The following is a 20,720-nucleotide window of genomic DNA, read 5'->3' on the forward strand; positions in this document are numbered from 1 at the left end:
AAAATATCAGAAGCTGGGAGGGTGGCGTTTCTACTCATGTAAGAGATTTTCTGGGTCCCAGCTATTGCATTCGGTCCAACCAAGTCATATGGATTTCAATGAGAGAAAGTTTGGAATATGTTCAACTCTCCAATCAATTAACTTTGCCTGGATCATGCAAATCATACACAATGCTTCTAGCATGTGTTATTCTAGATGCTAAAAGCAAAGGCACTGTGTGTCAATTGCTTTTGGTTTCTCATTCTGTGGAATTGATGTTGTCTTACAAGCCCCAGGCCATTGGAGTCAGTGACTGCTGAAGTGGGCAATGACCTTTTTAAGAAACAGCTCCTCAAATGGGGTTGGATTAACAACAGGTCCAGCCCAACCAGCCTTCATAATGCCTCAAAAGGCCTCAGCATGCTGCTGAGACAACAGCTCCCTTTGGCTGTGACCTGTCCAGGGTCCTGACTGAACTGAAGTGACTTTTTTCTATCAGACTAGACCAGCAGTTCTCAAACAGTTTTCTCAGGACCACGCTTTCAAAATAAAAATTTGCACATGCCGCACTGAATTTTTTATTGATAAGAAATACATTGGAAAACAGAAAAAACCAACACCTAGCAATGCTTGATTTATAATATAGAACTTTATAATATGATCATGAGATATCCAGAAAGTATAAAACAATGCAACCATATAAGAACTTGAATCATTCCCAGAATATAATTATAAACAAGCCTCTTACATATGTACCTTAAGTATATAATCTCATTTATATTAGGTCTAATCTGAGACAAACAAACTCTCATTTCTTCCTCATCAACACAAAGAAACCTTTTTCTTTTCTGACCTTTCATATTTCTCAGAGCTGAAAACTCCTGTTCACAACAATAAGGCTCTTGTTCCTGTGCTCTGACTCTCCCTGTGATCTGAGCCCAGAGATATACTGGGTTCTTTGCCATTGGATTTGCTGCAGCACATATATCCTTAACCTGATTCTCACTTATACTCTGACCTTGTGGTTCAAAATGGAATGTATATATATGCCTCGACACAAAGTTCTACTTTGTGACAACTTCCACACGTTCTTTATTGTGACAAGTTCTTCCTCAAACAGCATCACTGCATGCTGCACACCACTCCTTTGCTGGAGATTTTCATAAGCAGTTTCTGCTATGATATGGGGATCCACTTCTCAAAAGAGGGAGAATGTCAAACATTCCGCTGGGTTTTGGGTCCACCTAAAGTAGCTCCTGGGAGCACAGCCATGGTCTGCACAGAATGCTGTTCTTTCTCGGGTTGTTTATGGTGTTTCTGGACCTTCCTGTTGAAGAGTTAGCCTTGATTTTCTGCCAGACATATTGACACAGAATGAAACCCAGATGTGACCACATCAAGAACAAAACTTTCATTAAGCAAACAGATATTCTAATTTATAGCGCTAACTCCACGTGAAAAAAACCTGAGAAGTATTTGAGAAATACAACTAAGCACTCATAATGTTGGGAGAGACCTGAATAAGAAAATCCATACTTTGTCTGTGCTTCTTCTTCTCTGGGCTGTGTTCTGTACATTGCCTGATCCTGAACTGCCAATCAGGATGTTATTAAGCAGAATCTTCCATGCACTGGCAGAAGGTTGGACTACGTTCCATTGTGAGAGAAGGAAACCCAAGCCCAGGTGTCTTTCCCTTTAAAAAACTTAATTGCTTGGTGAAAATTCAGAAACAAAAAGCAGCAGTGTATTCTCAGGCCCCATCTGCTCAATACAGATAAAACAGTATCATACCAAGCCATGGCTTCCCTCAAAGAACCCTGGGAAGTGTAGAACCCTGTAGCAATACTTGGATCTTGCAATTGACATATGTCCACCCATCTTCCTAAAATGTGTACCCCAACATACTATAGAGTGCTAATGGACTCGCTGAACCCAAGAACTTCTTTGCTATGTACACTAGCTGGAGTCTAACTAAGGAAGCAGAGGAGATAAGCAAGAATGACCAGGCCTTAGATGCATGAGAATTCGTGTAACTGTTAATTCTTTTGCATGTTCCCTATGTTTTACTCTCTCCATTCTATTATAGCTGTAGCTCAATACAACTTTAAAATAATTTGAAATGATCTATCATCACTTTGTTCAGTTGGTGGGAAGACTCCGATGAACTCCTGGTTTGTTATGTATTATTATTTATTGTTTTGCTAGAACTTTTATCTGAAATCATTTGCAAGGATACAAAAACACTGGGTGTCATAATAAATCAACAGGAACATGAAGAAAATTTATTTGCCGATGACATTGTGATATTAACAAATGATCCCCTGACAGCAATTCCTGCTTTAGTTAATAATATAGACAGGTGTGGTAATGTGGCTGTCTCACAAATTAATTATTCTAAATCTAGGAGAGTATGAATATTCTACCAGGGCGAAAGGTTTTACTCTATATCACAAACATTTTCATTATCTAAGAGTAACAATTCCTCCCAATTGTAAATAAAACTGCAGATATCCCAATATTGTTATATATGTATCTATGGCTCGACTGCACTTGGAATACTGTGTGTGGTTCTGGTCATGTCAGCTCACCTCGAAAAGGATATTGTAGAGTTGTTAAAGGTTCAGAAAAGGACTATCAAAATTCTCAAGGGAATGGAGTGACTTCCTTATGAGGAAGGGTTGCAGCATTTAGTTAAGAGAAAAGGTAAGAGGGGACATGATAGGTAAAGGTAAAGGGACCCCTGACCATTAGGTCCAGTCGTGGCCGATTCTGGGGTTGCGGCACTCATCTCACTTTATAGGCTGAGGGAGCCTATAAAGCTTCCGGGTCATGTGGCCAGCATGACTAAGCCACTTCTGGCGAACGGAAGAACGGAGCAGCGCACGGAAACGTCGTTGACCTTCCCGCCAGAGTGGTACCTATTTATCTACTTCCACTTTGACATGCTTTTGAACTGCTAGGTTGGCAGGAGCAGGGACCGAGCAACGGGAGCTCACCCCATCACAGGGATTCAAACCGCCGACCTTCTGATTGGCAAGTCCTAGGCTCTTTGGTTTAACCCACAGCACCACCCGCGTCCCAGAGGACATGATAGAAGTTTATAAAATTATGCATGGCATGAAGAAATCGGACAAAGAAAAGTTTTTCTTCTTCTCTCATAACACATGGAGCTGAATGTTGGAAGATTCAGGAAAGATAAAAGAAAGGACTTATCCATGCAGTGCACAGTTAAACTATGGCACTCATTCCCACAGAAGGCAGTGACAGCCACTAAGCTGGATGGTTTTCAAAGAGGAGAGACAAATTCATGGGTGAGAGGGCTATCGGTGGCTACTAGCCATGATCAGCTGCCCAGGACAAATCATTCCAAGCATGTAGAGAAATTTGTTTTTGGACATTGTGAAATCTGCTTAGAGAAGCCCAGTACAGAGCAAAAGATATCTCAGTTGGGTTGCTTATGTAATTTGTAAAATTAATGGCTTGTGTACTTCCTAGCTGTGTGACATTTACCTTACCCCCTGTCTCCATCTGGAGCCTGCTACAGGTAGGGTGCAGTGAGCTCTAAGCAGCTCTTCACTGAGCCTTAGCAAATTATTCATAGCTGCTGCTTAGATGCAGGCTTTCAGTATGTAAGAGGTAAATGTAGCGGATACCTCTTGGTACTATGGCCAAGGACTAAAATTTAGCACACACCAAAGAGACAGCATAGCATAGTGGCTACAATGCTGAGATAAAAGACCCTGAAACTTCCCTCTGCTGTGATCCTAGGCAAACCCGCTCAACTCAGTTCCCTGCCCATCTTGGGGTAATAATAACAATAATCTATTTTATAGTATTGTTGTAAGGATTCCAATAGGCATTATGTTGTTTCTTTTTCTTTTTCTATTTTAACTTTCAAATGAGCAGTTTCCTGCATACCCCAGGCCCCCAAATGTGCAAAGACCATCACCTTGTCTGCAGGTAGCATCTTTCACTGATAGCCATAGCTCAGTGATTGGTCTTGCAAGCAGGATGTCCCAGGTTCAATCCCCGGCAGATCCAGGTAGGGTTGGGAGAGAGTCCTGTGTGAGATCCTGGAGAGCTGCTGCCAGTCAGTGTAGACAGTACTAAACTAGATGGACCAATGGCCTGACTTAGTATAATACAGCTTCCTAATTTCATATGTTCCTAAAGGACCACCAAGTATGGTCCTTGGTGTTTAAATGTGTAATGGGCTATGTCCAAAAAAAGTGCTTCCCTTGGTACAAGGACTTTTGGCTGTGCAGCAAAACTTCCCCTCCCTCTTCTTTCTGCCTGGGTTTTCTCCCAATGCTCTGGGGCACAGAGAGAGGAGAGGAAGGGGAAGTTCCATTGAACAAGCAGAAACTTGTGCAGATGTACTTCATTGGATACTGCTCAGTTTTATCAAAATTTTCAAAGGTCCCAGTACTCAGTTACTCCTCCTCTCGCAATAGCACCTGCAAGGTACATTTCCCAAAGTTGCTCTCCATACATGAATTAAATCTATCAGTCAAATTAAAATATGAATCAGTAAAACTAAAGAAAGACAATTTTCAGTAATACAGTCGTACCTCGGGTTAAGAACTTAATTCATTCTGGAGGTCTTTTCTTAACCTGAAACTGTTCTTAACCTGAAGTATCACTTCAGCTAATGGGGCCTCCCACTGCCGCTGTGCCGCTGCCGCTCGATTTCTGTTCTCATCCTGAAGCAAAGTTCTTAACCCGAGGTACTATTCCTGGGTTAGCGGAGTCTGTAACCTGAAGCGTCTGTAACCCAAGGTACCACTGTATAAAAGAAAAGATGTGAATGGAGGAGAAACCTTGAGTCAAGATATTCAAGGTGAAGAATCCACTCTTCTTACCTTGGTCTAATCTTTCCTGTTAGGGACCGGGTGGCGCTGTGGGTTAAACCACAGAGCCTAGGACTTGCCGATCAGAAGGTCGGTGGTTCGAATCCCCGTGACGGGGTGAGCTCCCGTTGCTCCTGCCAACCTAGCAGTTTGAAAGCACATCAAAGTGTAAGTAGATAAATTGGGCCCACTCCGGTGGGAAGGTAAACGGCGTTTCTGTGCACTGCTCTGGTTCACCAGAAGCGGCTTAGTCATGCTGGCCACATGACCCTGAAGCTGTACGCTGTCTCCCTTGGCCAATAAAGCGAGATGAGCAGCGAACCACGACTGGACCTAATGGTCAGGGGTCTCTTTATCCTTTACCTAATCTTCCCTGTTAGCCCTGATCTCAACAACAACCACGAAGCAATGGAGCAATGCTGAAGACAATGTTATTATCCCATGGAACATGTGCAGCTCCAAGTGTCTGCCTTCTGTCATTAAAGAGGCACATGCAGACCCAGCTGCTGCATGAAGCAGGCATCAATTTTGAAATACATTTACATTTTATGAGCACCTAAATTGTGCCTGTTTAGCTCGACCTGTATTGGAGGCCACAAGATCAACCAAACTGCAAAACATCTCAATAAATAAAGCCCCTGTGTCATTTTGAAAGCAGGCATCTCGGAACAGGCGTAGCAGATGTGCTGCATATCAGCAGTGGCAGAGTTGTTGCAGAGCGATGTTGCAGAGTTCCCCAAATCTAACATTTGCCTCACTCAGTCTAGCCAGTGCTATTACTCATGTATATCACTAATGCTTGAAATTATTCCAGAATTTGGGGGGATTCTGGATTAATTGGAAAGAGGCACATTGAGAAGCCGAATGAATACATCCAATATCTAACCAGGTCTGTTATCAAGATAGAATCCATGTGTTTGTTTGCTAGACATCACTGCGCCAATATTTTTCACAGAAGCAATTGCAATTCACAGGCCATGCTGTATGGAGTAAAGCCCTGTGTCTCCCTTATTTGTAGCGAGATTTTGTGCTGCGTGCCACCACAAAATGTAATAAAAAGCCAGAGGGTCCTTTCAGGAAGCATGAGAAGTGGGTGCTGCTAGAATAATAACCTTTAAAATGAACTCGGGTACATGCATGCAGACCTCCACACCTTCAAACTAATGTTGAGAATGCTCTCTCCATTAACTTCAATAGGGAGAGGAAGAAAGAAGAGGCTAGTCCCCCGCCAAAATGGCTGAAGCCCAAATCTGCAAAATCTTATAGATATAAATAAAATTCATCTACATTGCCCTGGTGCTGGGGCACCCTTAGGAGCAGCCCACGGGGCCCAATTTGGCCAAATTGCTCCAACTGCCTTAAGGACAGCCCTGATGAGACTGCGCAGGGGTTGGACTGACAAGCCCTGCACCTTCTAGGTCCCTGGTGTCACTATTCAGACTATAGACTCAAGGACTTGTTATGGAAATAAAGAAGGGGGCACTTATTGGAAATCAGTTTTGTCACCTCTCCCCCCCCCAAACTCCGAGACAATGAGCCCAGCCACTTTTTATTCACTGTCACATAAGCACTACACTACAGCATGGCCATAAACTTGTACGTTCAACTGCTGAAATACACACCCAATGTGTAGCAATGGAGATTTATGTTACTGCTTTATGAATGAACACTGTGTTAATGGACTCTGTATGTGTTAATGGACTCTGCCACCAATAGGGAGCTCTAGAATCTGACAGCTAACCAATTGGGTACTACCAAACAGCGACCCCTGTTGCTGAAAGCAGGTAACCAGCAGGAAACGCTTCAGCTCAGCCTTTGCACTGGTGATTGAACACCCCCTGCTGTGCAGATAATGGAGAAAGCTCGTAAATTGTATCCCTTTGGGCATCTTGGCCAACTCTGTTATGCTGGTGTAAACTCTGGTGCACCAGGAGCTCAGAATAGCAGCAAATAAAATCCGCTCATACGTCAGCGTCTGATAAGGCTTGTCAACCAGTTCTTCCAAAGTCTTCCTAAATTATAAAGCTCCAAAGTCCAGGTAAAAAGAGAGGAGGTCTGGGAAGAGTGAGCCATACAATGGGCACCATCAGTGAAAAGGCCCTGCTCCATGTAGCTCCTACACTGCTCCGTGTAGCTCCTGCCTACTTGCCCTCCTTCTTGACATGGAATGCTCTCTATTGGAGTCTCCAGGTCCAATATAAAGACCATAAGAAGGGAGAGCAGGGACCTTGAAGTTCCCTATAACTGTTAAGCAAGCAAGCAAGCACACAGGTTACCTTTGCCACAGGACCCTGTGTCTTGGCCAGGCCTGCACCCAATCTTGTTTTTGTACAATCTTGTTTGTTCTCAGTAACCAAAATTATATTATCAACATATACCGGTACAAGCAGAAAAGTTGTTTTCCTTCATTTGCAAGGAATCGTACAACACAAAGTGGCACTAATAAAGAAAAGTTCCAGGATGGCAACAGAAAGCAAACTAAAAATGCTTTTGCAGTTCATCAGATCTATCCAGCAATATCAAATTATAGGAAAACTGGTGCTATTAACAGTAACCCTTCTAGTTGGTTAATTGATCTGGCAACTTCCAAGCACATGCGTCTGATGCTAATTCCCCCCTCCCCCCAAGAGTTAAATGATAACTCATCAGAGGCAGCTACAGTTGCAAATGGAAACAAAATATCTGTGAAAGGAAGAGGAGCAGGTTTGCTGAAGTGTGATGCAGGTAGAAATACTGTTTGTAATGAAGTGAGAGCAGTAGTTGCTTGAATTAACAAATAAGAAAGTTTTGAGAAGTTACATGGTAGATTAAAATTGATTAATCATTGAGAAGGGGATTGTAAGAAAAACCCTGGGGCCTAATTTGAATAATTCATTCAGGTGAGGGTCATATGCCTTGTCAATCCCAGCAGGTATATAACAGGAAGACCCGGCCTGGTGCTTTGGCTCTCATAGAACAGTAGCAACCTGCTGTTCTAGTTCTTATGCATTTTTGTCATTTAAGATTCAGTTGATAGCCATGATTGCTCTCCGTACAGTTTTCAAAAGAGGCTGCCTGAACAGTTTTATATTTAATATTGGACCATTGTGAGGTCTAAGTCAAGGTGACTGGAAGGGATCATAAAGGAACCAAGATGCTACAGAAGTCTTTTCAGACTCAATAAGCCATGAGGACATGTACATAAAAGCCATCTCACTCACTGGTACCTCTCTCATCCCCAAACTATTATTTTACTTATTTCATAAAATTTAAACACAGCTTGATCGTAATAACCCCCCACAAAAAACCACAAAAACAAACAAACACACACCCTCTCAAAGCAGTTTACGGAAAGATAAAACAATAAAATCAATGAAAATTTGAAACCATATTTTAAAATGTACAAAAGTTAAAATACTTTTGCTATTTTTTCCTCCTATTTCCTGTCCTGCCATTCGGTATGTCTCTTGAGTCTCTTCCTTGGTCATCATTTCATTGGAATTGCTCTTGCAAAATGCCTAGAGATTTTCTACTAGGAAAAAGATAAATATTATTATACTAGACTCTTATTTTATAGAATATATCTGTTACATATTATAGGTGGTGTTATTGACTATTTTCTCAATTGCAAAGTGCTGGGCATCCCTGTTCCAGGAAGCCACTGATCTGTGGCACCACAAACAGTATTTTATCTTGCAGTAGTGGCTGGTGGGGCAGGACTGTGCTGCAGCTTCCCAGTGCTGTGTGTTGCTGCAGGTTACTGAGATGGCGAGGGGGCAAGGGCTTGGTACAGTGCAGCAACAAGAGTATGAGCTTACTCCCTGCTGCATCATACAGTGTTGGGAGGCCAGGTCAGCAACACAACTCATCCCATGCTGCTCTACTAGCTGCTACTGTTCTATGATAGCCAAAGCACCATCAGCCATAGGCTCTGTTGGTTAGACGTAATTCCTTTTACTCTTAATGTGATTGCACCTTTGTTTCTGGAATGGAATTAGAAAAGGCATAAGGATGGCATGTTGTGTGGCTGTTCTTGGGCCCAGCCTGAACTCCCAGCATCTCCAGGTAGGACTGTTCCCTGTCAAAAAAAACCAAGAGCCATTGTCAGTTACAGTAGACAGTACTGACTGGGGTGGACACAGTACAGTGGTACCTCAGGTTACAGACACTTCAGGTTACATATGCTTCAGGTTACAGACTCCGCTAACCCAGAAACAGTACCTTGGGTTAAGTACAGTGGTACCTCAGGTTACAGACACTTCAGGTTACATACGCTTCAGGTTTCAGACTCCGCTAACCCAGAAATAGTACCTCGGGTTAAGAACTTTGCTTCAGGATGAGAACAGAAATCAAGCGGCAGCGGCGCAGTGGCAGTGGGAGGCCCCATTAGCTAAAGTGGTGCTTTAGGTTAAGAACAGTTTCAGGTTAAGAACAGACCTCCAGAATGAATTAAGTTCTTAACCCGAAGTACAACTGTATAGAGCTGTTTCCTATGTTCCTGTATTGTGGCGTATGCTGTGGAATGGGTATATTTGTAATGTCATCAATACAGATAACCTAAAACTGCCGCACTAGGGATGGTATTGGTTCCTAGCCATAATGTTATGGGCTGGATTCAGGTGACTCTGCAGCTACAGCACATCTTGAAAGAAGAGGCTTATAATTATTGTTAATCTGTTTAACCACAGCAAACAAACCTACTCACTCTTATTGTGATATAATCAATATTTTCACCTGACTGGAAATAAACTAAAGGATTGTCATACTATTTATTCTTGGGGGAGAGGGGAGAAATGCATTTTCAGAAGACTCAGTTTCTACAAAAGATTCCTTTTCTACAAAAGGTAGCAAGGATATTTAGTGTATTGATTGAGGGTAAAGTTCCCCAGCCCCCATTAAATGGCTTTTGGCTCCATTACCAGAATCAATTTTCTAATGAGTTCTTTTCTTTTCCATATGATACATCTTTGTACGTTGGTTCAGTGATGCATATTAGGGGTGTACACTAAGAATAAGATTCAGCTCAGATCTGAATCTGAACTTTTCGGAAGCTGTCCAATCGGTTCCACATCACACTGTGGCCTGATTTGATTTGTATTTTGGGTCCCAAGCAGCTTTGCTAAGAACAAAACTCTGTTCTTGATCATTCACTATTATGGGGAATTTAAAAAACAGCTAAAACCCTTTCCCCCCCTTCTAACTGAAGTGGATGAACTTTGTAGGCAAATCAACCTTCCCTAGGTCGAATAAGCCAAATTATAAGCAAATACATCCTGGGGCTTGGGAGCTAGAAACCTTGATTCATCTAGAAAACAGAAATGATTTGGGGGAGAACTGAATTAAATTTTCAGCCATGATCACCCCTGAATGAACTCTACCGAATTATCAGAAGAATAGCTGCAGTGGTTTTCCTGCAAAGGAAGGTGTTATAGTTTGGGGTGTGTCAAAAATGAGCGCTCATACCTCCTTTTGTGGGTGCCCTTTGTGGGACCGTGCACAGCACCCGGGCTCACCAGTTGGATGGGCTGGCCCACCTCCCTGTGGTAGTCATTGGGGGTTCCCGCCAAACTCCAGTTAACCTATCAGCGCTGAGTGGAGGCGGGGGTTGTGAAAAGGGAGTCAGTGAAAGGTTGTTTGTGAACTCCCTTGCATTGTGGGTATATGGAGTGAGCTGCCTGCATACACAAGTCTTGCAGTGCACCCTCCCATATCCCATTCACCCTGAGGAGCCCCAGTTCCCTGGCTGGGGCCTGAGAGGGATACATGCCCAATGCCTAAGCCAAGATCTCCTACATCTGAAAGGTTTAATAAAGTTGTGGCCATTTTTAAATTCCATAACCAATTGTCACAAGTCATTATTCCTTCTGGTGGTCTCTCGGGGCTGGGGGGTCTCCGCCTGGGCACGCAAAAGGAACCACTTAATCTCACTTAGTGTTTTGTGGGAAATTGGTTTGGAAATTGCAGACATGAGGGACGTGCCCCTGGGAAACAAACCTGCTAAACTACCGACAAATAGGTCCAGGAGTGTTGTGCTATGCACCCTTAACATTTGTTGTTCCCAATAAATCTTGCATGTACATATTTATAGAAATTTGTATTCATTTTTCTTGTTGATGTTAATATCCTGTTGCTATCAATTTGTTTTGTTTGTATCTTTCTTACAATGATGAATGCAAGTAACTATTATTTTCCTTTACCAAATCGTAAAATTGATAAATAGCATTAGATGGAGCCTGAAATCATGCTTGCTGACAGCTATATAATGGCTGCCCTGGAAATAATGGTGGTCTGTACTGTACTTGTGGTGTTATTCGTATTTCTGCAGTAAATTTACAGTTTTCCCAGATGTTTGGCATGCTGACATCATTAGTTTGGTGCTCTGATTCAAATTCAAGTTGACAGCCACAGGGGTCACACAAGTTTATGCAGACAATATTATTATTAAGATAAACACTTTTTATAATAGTTTGTGATCTATTTTAAATTCTTATGTGGCTTTTATGGTGTATGTATAATTGATGTACACTGCTCTGGTGTGTGTGTGTGTGTGTGTGTAAGAGAGAGAGAGAGAGAGAGAGAGAGAGAGAGAGAGAGAGAGAGAGAGAGAGAGAGAGAGAAATCGTGGTATACAAGTATTTTTATAAAATAAATAAATATTAACTTCCAAAGGTTAACAATTGAAGACAATAACTCCTGTCATGCAACCAATTTTAGTTTATTTTATGTAGTTCTTTATTCTAGCTTTTAACCTTCCCCCTACTTAGAGCCTGAGTAGTTAAAAACCCTTGTTTTTCATTTGCAAGATAAAATTGCTGCAATCTTATGCAAAGTTGCCTGGGAGAATGCCCCACTGAACACAATAGGACTTACTTCTTAGTAAACATGTAAACAATTGTGCTGTAAGAATATATAAAGCACATTACAATGCCCAGTACTATTGGAAAGCATATTAGCATTTATTTATTTATTCATTGCATTTGTAGTCTTTTCTTCCTTCCAAAGGAACCCAGGCATATCCAAACACGCTTCCTTGAATGCTTATGAGCAGGTTCATAGAACTGTAGAGTTGGAAGGGACCACGAAGGTCATCTAGTCCAACTCCCTGCAATGCAGGAGTCTTCTGCTCAATGTGGGGCTTGAACCCACGACCCAGAGATTAAGAGTCTCATGCTCTACCAACTGAGCAGTCCCAGCATCAGGGTGAGCAGAGTCTGGTTTCCAGACCACAGGGTTCCGCTCACCCTGATCCATAGACTATTGTCAACGCCTAGCCATTTTCCTGCCCAATGTGAAGAAATGTATGTTAGGGGCAGAGATGGATGTATCTTTTGAGAGTGGACCCAAATCCATATCTGCCCTGAAGGGTGAACGTAACCCTGCATAAAGCAGTCTGAAAACCAGACTGTTCTCTCTGATCCTGCTCAAGGAATGCTCAAGGAGCATTCAAGGAAGCATAGTTCGATATGCCTGCGAAAACTCTCTCCACAAAAGTTCACCAGGTACTACACTACTGAGCACAAGGAAGCAGTAAGAGAATTTAAAATTGCTTTTTTTCCACGGGCAACCATATCTATTAGTCCCAGAATCAATAGCACCAAAAGATATTCCACTAGAGCCTCCAATCATTGCTACTCCCTCCTCCTCCTCCTCCTCTATCCAAAAGGGAGTTTCTTCACTTTAACTTCTCTTACTGCTTCTCTTGTAAGCAAGGGTATATTTTATCACCTGCCCTAGGACTTTGGGATAAGGTAGTGGCAGGAAGATATCTTGATAAACAATCATTCTCTTCTCTTTTCACATGATTGTTTTTTTAATGTGAACTGTTTTGGTGAGTTAGTATGATGAGCTCTTATCTATATTCAGCGAGACATTATTTACACTTTTTAAAAGAGATGCTATGGTACATTCTTTTCCCATTCTTAATTGTTTTCAAAAGTCCTTAAGGCATTGTGTTTGGTCCTTCGTTGCATGCACTGATAAGCATCAGACCAACACTGTGGTCCAATGTATGTTCATGGGAGAGGCAAATCCCATTGAAATTAATGAGACTCACCTCCAGGTAAGCAGGTCTAGGACTAGACTACAAAGCAGTGAATGCCCCATTTGGAAAGCCTACAAGCCAAAAGATTAGGAAGGAACGATTATCTATGAAACATTTTAATGAACCCCTTAATAGACTGTGGATTAAAGCAATACAAATCTTTTAGATAACTCTTGTTCTTACCCTTCAGTATTCCTGCCAGATCAATCTGTGAGTGGTACCTTTATCACACTCCTGCATCACAGTTTTGCAGTCAACACAATTCTGTGTCCAATGTCAGAACAATGTTATCACATGATATCCAAGGTCAGCAGACTAAAGTTCGGAACTCTTTCCCCCCCTCCCTTCTCTCTGCCAATCACTTGCCAAAGGTGATGTAATTACAAGCTGATCAGGAAAGGGAACACACCATCTACAACACACACACACAATGTTCAGCCATATCTGATTACTCATGTCTTACCAAGTTAATATAGCCTTATTCAGGCATTCTACTCCAGAGTCAAATCAACCCATGATGGCAGGGTGAATACAAGTGTATTAGATCTGCACCTGCTTATCCTCCATGATTTCGAAGGATAACTTCTGCAGTGAAGAAGCTTTTGTACCTTTGTAGGCACCATGTGTGGGCAACCTACAACCCTGGAAATCAGGCCTCTACAGTGGATGGAGAGCCTACATCAGTAGAAAAGGCTTCCCACTGCAGAACATATCCCTTCTACTCCCTGATGGAGCTAGTGTCTCAGCCACAGTCTTCTCTCAGGAGATGATTGTATGATGAAATAGAACACCTGATTACAGTTTGAGATTTATGTGTCAAGTAAGAGTACCTGAGACTGCAGCCCGAACAGGCAGATATTGGGAGACCAGGAAAAAAGAAGGTTTCTATATCTTGGGGGGTGGGGGGTGGAATGTGGGCTGGCATTTGGATGTCATTGATGTCAGCTGAATACTTCAAGAAACTTGAATGCTTAAGAAGCACTGATCCCACAATAAACATGCACCTGGAAGCACCTTGATAGCTTCCTTCTCCAGTGGGAAACTTCCACTCGATCCTGGTTCCCTCTATGAATGGACGGAGCCCTTAAGTTTGTAGAGGGACAAGTCAATGTTTAGCAACAGGGTAAAAAGAAGCAAAGGATTAGATATGCCACATGGGAAGAATACACAAACATAAACCTAACCTGCAAGCACAGCTACCTAATATGTTCAATCTTCATATGTGTACGGGCACTTTATTAGGACATATGTTGAAACCACAATGAGCCACTTGCTGACCACACACCATGATCCAATGAAAATACATTGTTTGCACTGTATTCATTAGTGCTAATTTGTATAGGTTTAAATTATTAAACATTAGTTTATACTTCACACACACACACAGAAGGGTGGAGTTTAGATGGTCCAACTGTGAGGTGATCCTGCAATTCAGGACATGTTCCCCAAATCCTGTTTAATAATGAACTAGGTTGATAAAATAGTTTTTATCAAACACATAAACTAAGGAATTGTTTGCCTGGATTAAACAACCCATGAAAAGGCAGCGTTTAATGATAAGATTAGTTAGTACAGTAGAAGGAAAATTATTCCAATTGCTTTTGTTGATTTATTACAAAGCTCCAACTAAGCTAACTGTTTTGCTTGCTGTGTTACGTAGCCTGATCCTGTACATCTTTCCTCAAAGCAAATCCCACTGAATTAACTAGAACCTACTCCCAAGTAAATGTGCAGGGAAATGCAATCATATGTGTTCAAATGTGTGTTTTATTCATTACTTTATTCACTCAACTTGTTCAGATACCCAGCAGGAAATGCACTCTGCGCCAAAGGAGAAAAATATTAAAACACAAAAATCCAAGCAGAAAATAAGGAAGCTAAAACCACAGCAAGCAGGAGAGATAGCTTTAAAATGCCAAGGAATAAAAACAAATATAAAGGCTGCAAAAACAGAGGACTTAAAAACATTTAAAAGTCGCAGGTTCTAAAAGCCTGAGAGAACAAAAAGGGTTTTGCCTGGTCCCAAAGACACTAAACTCTTCAATACAATGGGACTTGAGAGAAAACATCTACAGTGGTACCTCAGGTTACAAATGCTTCAGATTACAAATGCTTCAGGTTGCAGACTCTGCTTATCCGGAAGTAGTACCTCGGGTTAAGAATTTTACTTCAGGATGAGAACAGAAATCATGCAGCAGTGGTGTGGTGGCAGCGGGAGGCCCCATTAGCTAAAGTGGTACCTCAGGTTAAGAACAGTTTCAGGTTAAGAACGGACGTCCAGAACAAATTAAGTTCTTAACCCGAGGTACCACTGCATAGGGTTGCACTGTAAATCTGATGTTTGCTATATTTCTCTAATATTCTATGTCTAAATAAATTGGAACTGATCTCAGTGGAACTTGATTCTGGCCATTGGTTCAGCCACAGCTTTAGAAGATTTCCGTTTCAAGTTGGATTATATCTGCTAATGTGACCTTTTGGGTCGGGGTCTTTCGATCCTACCCCTGGGAGTAATTCTGACTAAACTCAGTGGGGCTTACTTCTGAGTAACCATTGTCAGTCTGCCTGTTTTTAGCATTTAACTAACCACTTCTAAAAGTTTGCTCAAAGTTACAAGTAGAAATGAAGCATCAAAAAGGATGGCCAGTATCTAAAGCATCGTGTGGCTAGTTTTGGGAGCCTGAGGGGGTGCAGTGATGTGGTGTCCTTCTCACACTGCCCTGCCAGCACTCCCATGCTATGTCCCTGCTTTCTACTCTTTGTGAAACAATGAAATTGTACACCAGACTCTGCTTGTCTTTTTTTAAAAAAATGATATTTATTAATAGTTTAGAGATTACAGAAAAGAGAAAAAGAAAACAACCAGCAAAAAAATTAACAACATATACATTACAATATATAAAAAATAGATAGAAAAAAGAAAAAAATATATAAAAATAGAAAGAAAAATACAGCAATAACAATAAAAAATAAAACACACATCCAATATTCCATCTCTTTATCTTTCATTTACTTGTTTCATCGACCTCCTCACACCTCCCTTTTTGTATTCTAGTTTAATTATTTGTTTCAACAAATTCTTTCCATCTTTCTCAATTTTTATTGGATAATTTATCTTAACAGTCTAACCTATCAATTAACTCAGCAAATCCTTTTCATCTTTCACAATATTCTGTCATTCAATTTACCTTAATTTATTTTAACCTTATCTTACGATAAAATACCTTAAATCCTAAAACTTAATACTTATTTATACATAACTCCTAATATCATTTCTACTAAAGCCAAATAATTTCATTCCACCATTTTTCCTAATTCCCAAAATAAATTTTACCCTAATTCCCAAAATAAATTTTTAAGGCTTTCTTCCAATCTTCATCCAATGTCTCTTCTTCCTGGTCTCGGGTTATGTCAGACCTTACTGTCCATTCCATCTAGTCCATCAACCTGGTAGTCTTATGTCCGAGGCTCTTAAGTCTTTTTCATGTCCCTTCTGTGATTCTTCTTCTTGTTTATACCAGCACTTTGCCTTGTCTTTTGTTGGTCTCTTTCCTAATTTCTTTCCTTTCTCATTGAGGAGTAGGTCTCGGGGAAACTCCAACCCAAAAATATCTCCATCTCCCCTCAACAGATCAGCCCATTCCCCACACTCCCATTCCCCACAGACAACCGGGTAGTCCAGAAAATATTTAAATGCATGTTTCAAAGTCCCTCCAAAATTAAGGACCCCCACAACTCCAGACCCCCCCGGCCCACTCCAGGTTCAATCTTCAAAAACAGTGGCTTATGCTCCTGCAGGGCCTCGGTTCTATCCATTTGTGTTGCTTGAGGTTCAGCAGCAACCTCCTCCATTGTCTTCTGCATTTGCACTTGCCCTGTCAAAACAGGTTCCTGGGTTGGGTCCTGAGTGGTTTCTATATAAGTATTCACTGTTTGTCCAAAATTTTGAACTGCAGCAGTCATCAAATTCATCTTCTTATGCATCTGCTCCAGCAAAGCGTTTGTCTTGCAAAAAGCAAGCACCAAAACCTCTTCTATATCCATTTTTGTTCAAGGTCAGAGTCTGGTCTCACGATCCTAATCTCCACAGCTGTGAGATCCCCAGATCGACTCCAGCAACAATTTAACAAGCTCCCTCTAGAGGAAACAATTTCCATTTGTATCCATCTTTTGAAGGCAAGTCCAGCAAAAGAAAGTTACTTTCATTTTTCAAATTTTTGTTTCTTTTAAGTGCAAAAGGTAACTTTGGAATCAATTTGTTTCTCTTCTTTAACTATCTGCCAAAGAACATTCCATTCACAGTTGATGGGCTTCCCCAAAAGTTTCTGTCTCTGACACCCCGTTCCCAGGTTTGAGACGGTGGAAATTTATCTTTCTTTACTCTCTCTCCGCAGGCTTAAACAACCAAAATTCCCCCTCTTTTCCCCTGCTTCCAAGAGGGGTTTTGATGGTTAAAAATGAAGGAAATTTAGGTCTTTATAAACAACTTTCCAGACTTTGGCTTGCACAATTTTTGCTTCAGTCTATATACAAAAAGCGGAAGGCGGACTTCCTGTTTAGACCTTCCCACTTCAATGCCAAATTAAAGTGTTTCTTAATCCAATTTTCCATTCTACTCATGGGTACTTGTTTAGAGTCCAATTGTCCACAGGAAAAAGTCAGCGCTCTCCGGCAACGGCTGTGCGGCTTCGCTCCGTAAAAATAGCGGTCGATTCAAGACACCGCGCTGTTCACCCCACGTCGCTTCAGATCCCCGAAAAAGGGGGTTCCCTGCGAGTAGGGGAGGCGCTCCTGGTGTCAGCCGAATCCCACATTCCCAGGGTTCCTCCGCCTGGGATTTTTAAGGGTTCTCCGCCTTCGCCGTGGTGGCAAGACCCGATTTTCACGCAGCGGGTTCCTCTGGATCAGAGGAATTCCGCCATTGCCGATGGCGCTAACCCGGAAGTCTCCAGACTCTGCTTGTCAGATAGATATATTTATAAGAAGTCATATTTCCAAAGTCTGAGGCTAACAGTTAAAATTTCTACTGTAAGATCTGGTTCCCATGTGCACATATCTCCACATTACTCAACGTTTCAGGGCCTGCAGCTGGTGAATGAACTGATGCCAATGAAAAGCACTGCAAAAGTTCTACCTGTAGCTTTTGATATATTACAGTGGTACCTCAGGTTACAGACGCTTCAGGTTACATACGCTTCAGGTTACAGACTCCACTAACCCAGAAATATTACCTCGGGTTAAGAAGTTTGCTTCAGGGTGAGAACAGAAATCGTGCTCTGGCGTCGCGGTGGCAGCGGGAGGCCCCATTTGCTAAAGTGGTGCTTCAGGTTAAGAACAATTTCAGGTTAAGAACAGACCTTTGGAACGAATTAAGTACTTAACCTGCAGTACCACTGTATAGCTCATTCATATAAGTTGCCACTTGATCCCATGCTTGTAAAGTTTGAATGGAGATGTATGAAGCAGGCCTTTGGCTTTGGGTGGCAAATGGTTACTTGTTTGTGCTGCTGGATTGCATCTATATGGTGCTTATTGGTGGCATTTTATATCTTAGCCCTGCTTCAAAGACAAGAAGCCTTATAAATGTTGTTAGATTCCTGAGCCTATCACCCCTGACCATGGGCCATGCTGGCTGGGACTGATGGCAGCTGGAATCCAACAACATCTGGAGAACCATAGGTTCACCATCCCTGCTCTACACAAAGTGTTGAATCAATGAAAAAATGGAGAGAATAATTCTCTTCCTGCCTCCATCCTTTGTCTGTCGTCTCTGTGTAAGTTTGTGAGCAGTTCCTGACCTCTCAGGGCAAACACTTCCTGTAATGCATTAGCTCACAAAGGAAGGAAATAATTTCCACTTTTGTTGCTCAAATGTATTCAGCCAGGACACAAAAACGAAACACTTCAATGCATTCTTAGACTCCTTAGGTATATTAAAGGACTTACGTATGTCAGGAAACAGATACACAGCTTCCTCTCTCCTATTAACACTCAGAATCCAATTTCCTACTTGGCTGATCATTTCGGTTAACGTTTGCCCAACCTGAGAGACAATAGTAAAATAATGATTGATGCAGAAGGTGCAGAGGATGTGCTAGAATGTGCACAGACTTGACAACCTTCACACTCTCCCGTCTTCTTCCCTCAACTTTTCTGAACATGATTTTTATTTTTTTTAAAAAATGGCTCTCTCATACAATGAAGTACTACCTTCCCAATTGCACTTCAGAAGAGAGTGATGTGTGATGCCAACATGTTCTCAGATATTCTTTCATCATGTGCGGACTTTTGAGTGGACTCAACACTCGACTTTACAGAAAACATGAAAGATATGAGTCACTTTTTGGGGTTGAAAAAGTGTTATCGCAGTTGAAAGTTGAGGCCTTGGGATGAGATGAGACTAAATTTATGTAGCACACAAATATGAATTTCATATTGTTCAGGCTAGTGCCCAGACTCTTCAATGCACACTAAATGTTGCCAAAAGCAGTAAAACTTGTGATTGCCAGCCACAGAAACTGCTTTCTTCTCTTTAGTAAATGGCAGGGCAGAAGGCAGCTGGTTTTCTCTCTTTATTTGTCCCTTTGCTATTGGAAAGCATGCCAATAAAAAGCATAGAAGATAAAGGGGATGGGGAAATGATAAATCTCTGGCCAAAATGTTAAATCTCTGCCTAAAGATAAAATGCTTTTAAAATATACTTTTATTTTAAGCAGTATTGGGTTTTACAGTGATACCTCGGGTTACAGACTCTTTGGGTTGTGCGATTTCGGGTTGCGCACTGCGCTAAATTGCACTTTGCGCATACACAGAAGTGCCGAATCCCAACCCGTGCATGCGCAGACGCGCAGGCCGCAGGTTGAAAATGTTGCAGGTTGTGAATGTGCCTCCCACATGGATCACGTTCGCAACCCGAGTGTCCACTGTATTTTGATTTGGATTGAGCTTGATTCAACAGCCCCCAAGTGTCAAAGTAAAGCATATAGGTATTCCTGGGCAGGGTCAGATTTAGATGAAGAGAGGCCCTAGGCTACTCCACTTGTGAGGCTTCAGCCTACTTAGCCTATGCATAAATCCAGCACTGCTGCTTACTCAAACTACAGTCCAGAGCTTAAAAGGGAAAATATGTCAATTTCTACCAAATGCTTTCTAAACTCTTCTAGACTAGTTCCTATAGAAATGTTATCCCATTGTAACCCTAGTAGTTGTGCCCAGCACTGAATATAAGCAAGGAAACAGCACAATAAAATACCTCATGTCTTATAGTTTGCCTTACACTAGCATATTTCATACTGAAATTATTTGTTGTGTATTTTTAAAAAATTAAACACGACCACTCCTTGAACCTCTAGACAAAGGTTAGGTTTTTGAATATCTGAAAGTTCATCCTTTGTTCTAACAACCATGTCAAGAACGATTTCAAAGAGTTCCCAGGCCCATTTGCTTGGCTCCATCACTATTTTGTTTCAAACATTTTTGTGTGCTCATACTTCAATGGCTTTTAAACTTTCCCATTGGGTTCTGCATTGCTCTTTTATTCTGCCTTTTCTGCTGTTTTAGTGTTCCTGATTGTTGTATGTAATTGCTGTTTAAAATTGTAATGTGAGTTGCCTTGGCAGCTCATCAAAAGGCAGGGGATAAATGTTGTTGCTAGACAAATAAATATAATGCAACAGCAATGGAAGCAATATTTGATTTCTAAAATGAGGGATGCTGAGACTGATGCCTACCTGGAAATAATACATTTTAACATGGGTCCGCAGGGTCCACATAACAGTGAAAAGCAGGTTACATTTATCAATGAGAGAAGAGCATTTTGCATATGCATGGAGTGGGACACACTGCTATCACTTCACATGTTCCAAGGCCAG

General features: G+C 41.6%; 1 long non-coding RNA gene across 1 annotated transcript in view; it reads right to left on the reverse strand.

The window, feature by feature from the left end:
* Positions 1-800: 800 nt before the first annotated feature.
* LOC309367990 overlaps positions 801-20,720 on the reverse strand; it is a 55,887-nt gene continuing 35,967 nt past the window's right edge. The window contains exons 4-5 of the long non-coding RNA XR_014167458.1: positions 8,784-8,886; positions 801-1,331 (exon numbers count right to left, since the gene is read on the reverse strand). This is a non-coding gene — a long non-coding RNA (uncharacterized lncRNA). The remainder of the gene's footprint in view (positions 1,332-8,783; positions 8,887-20,720) is intronic.

This window comes from Podarcis melisellensis (genome assembly GCF_964234715.1).
Source record: "Podarcis melisellensis genome assembly, chromosome: 4".
In the NCBI taxonomy this organism is placed as follows: domain Eukaryota; kingdom Metazoa; phylum Chordata; class Lepidosauria; order Squamata; family Lacertidae; genus Podarcis; species Podarcis melisellensis.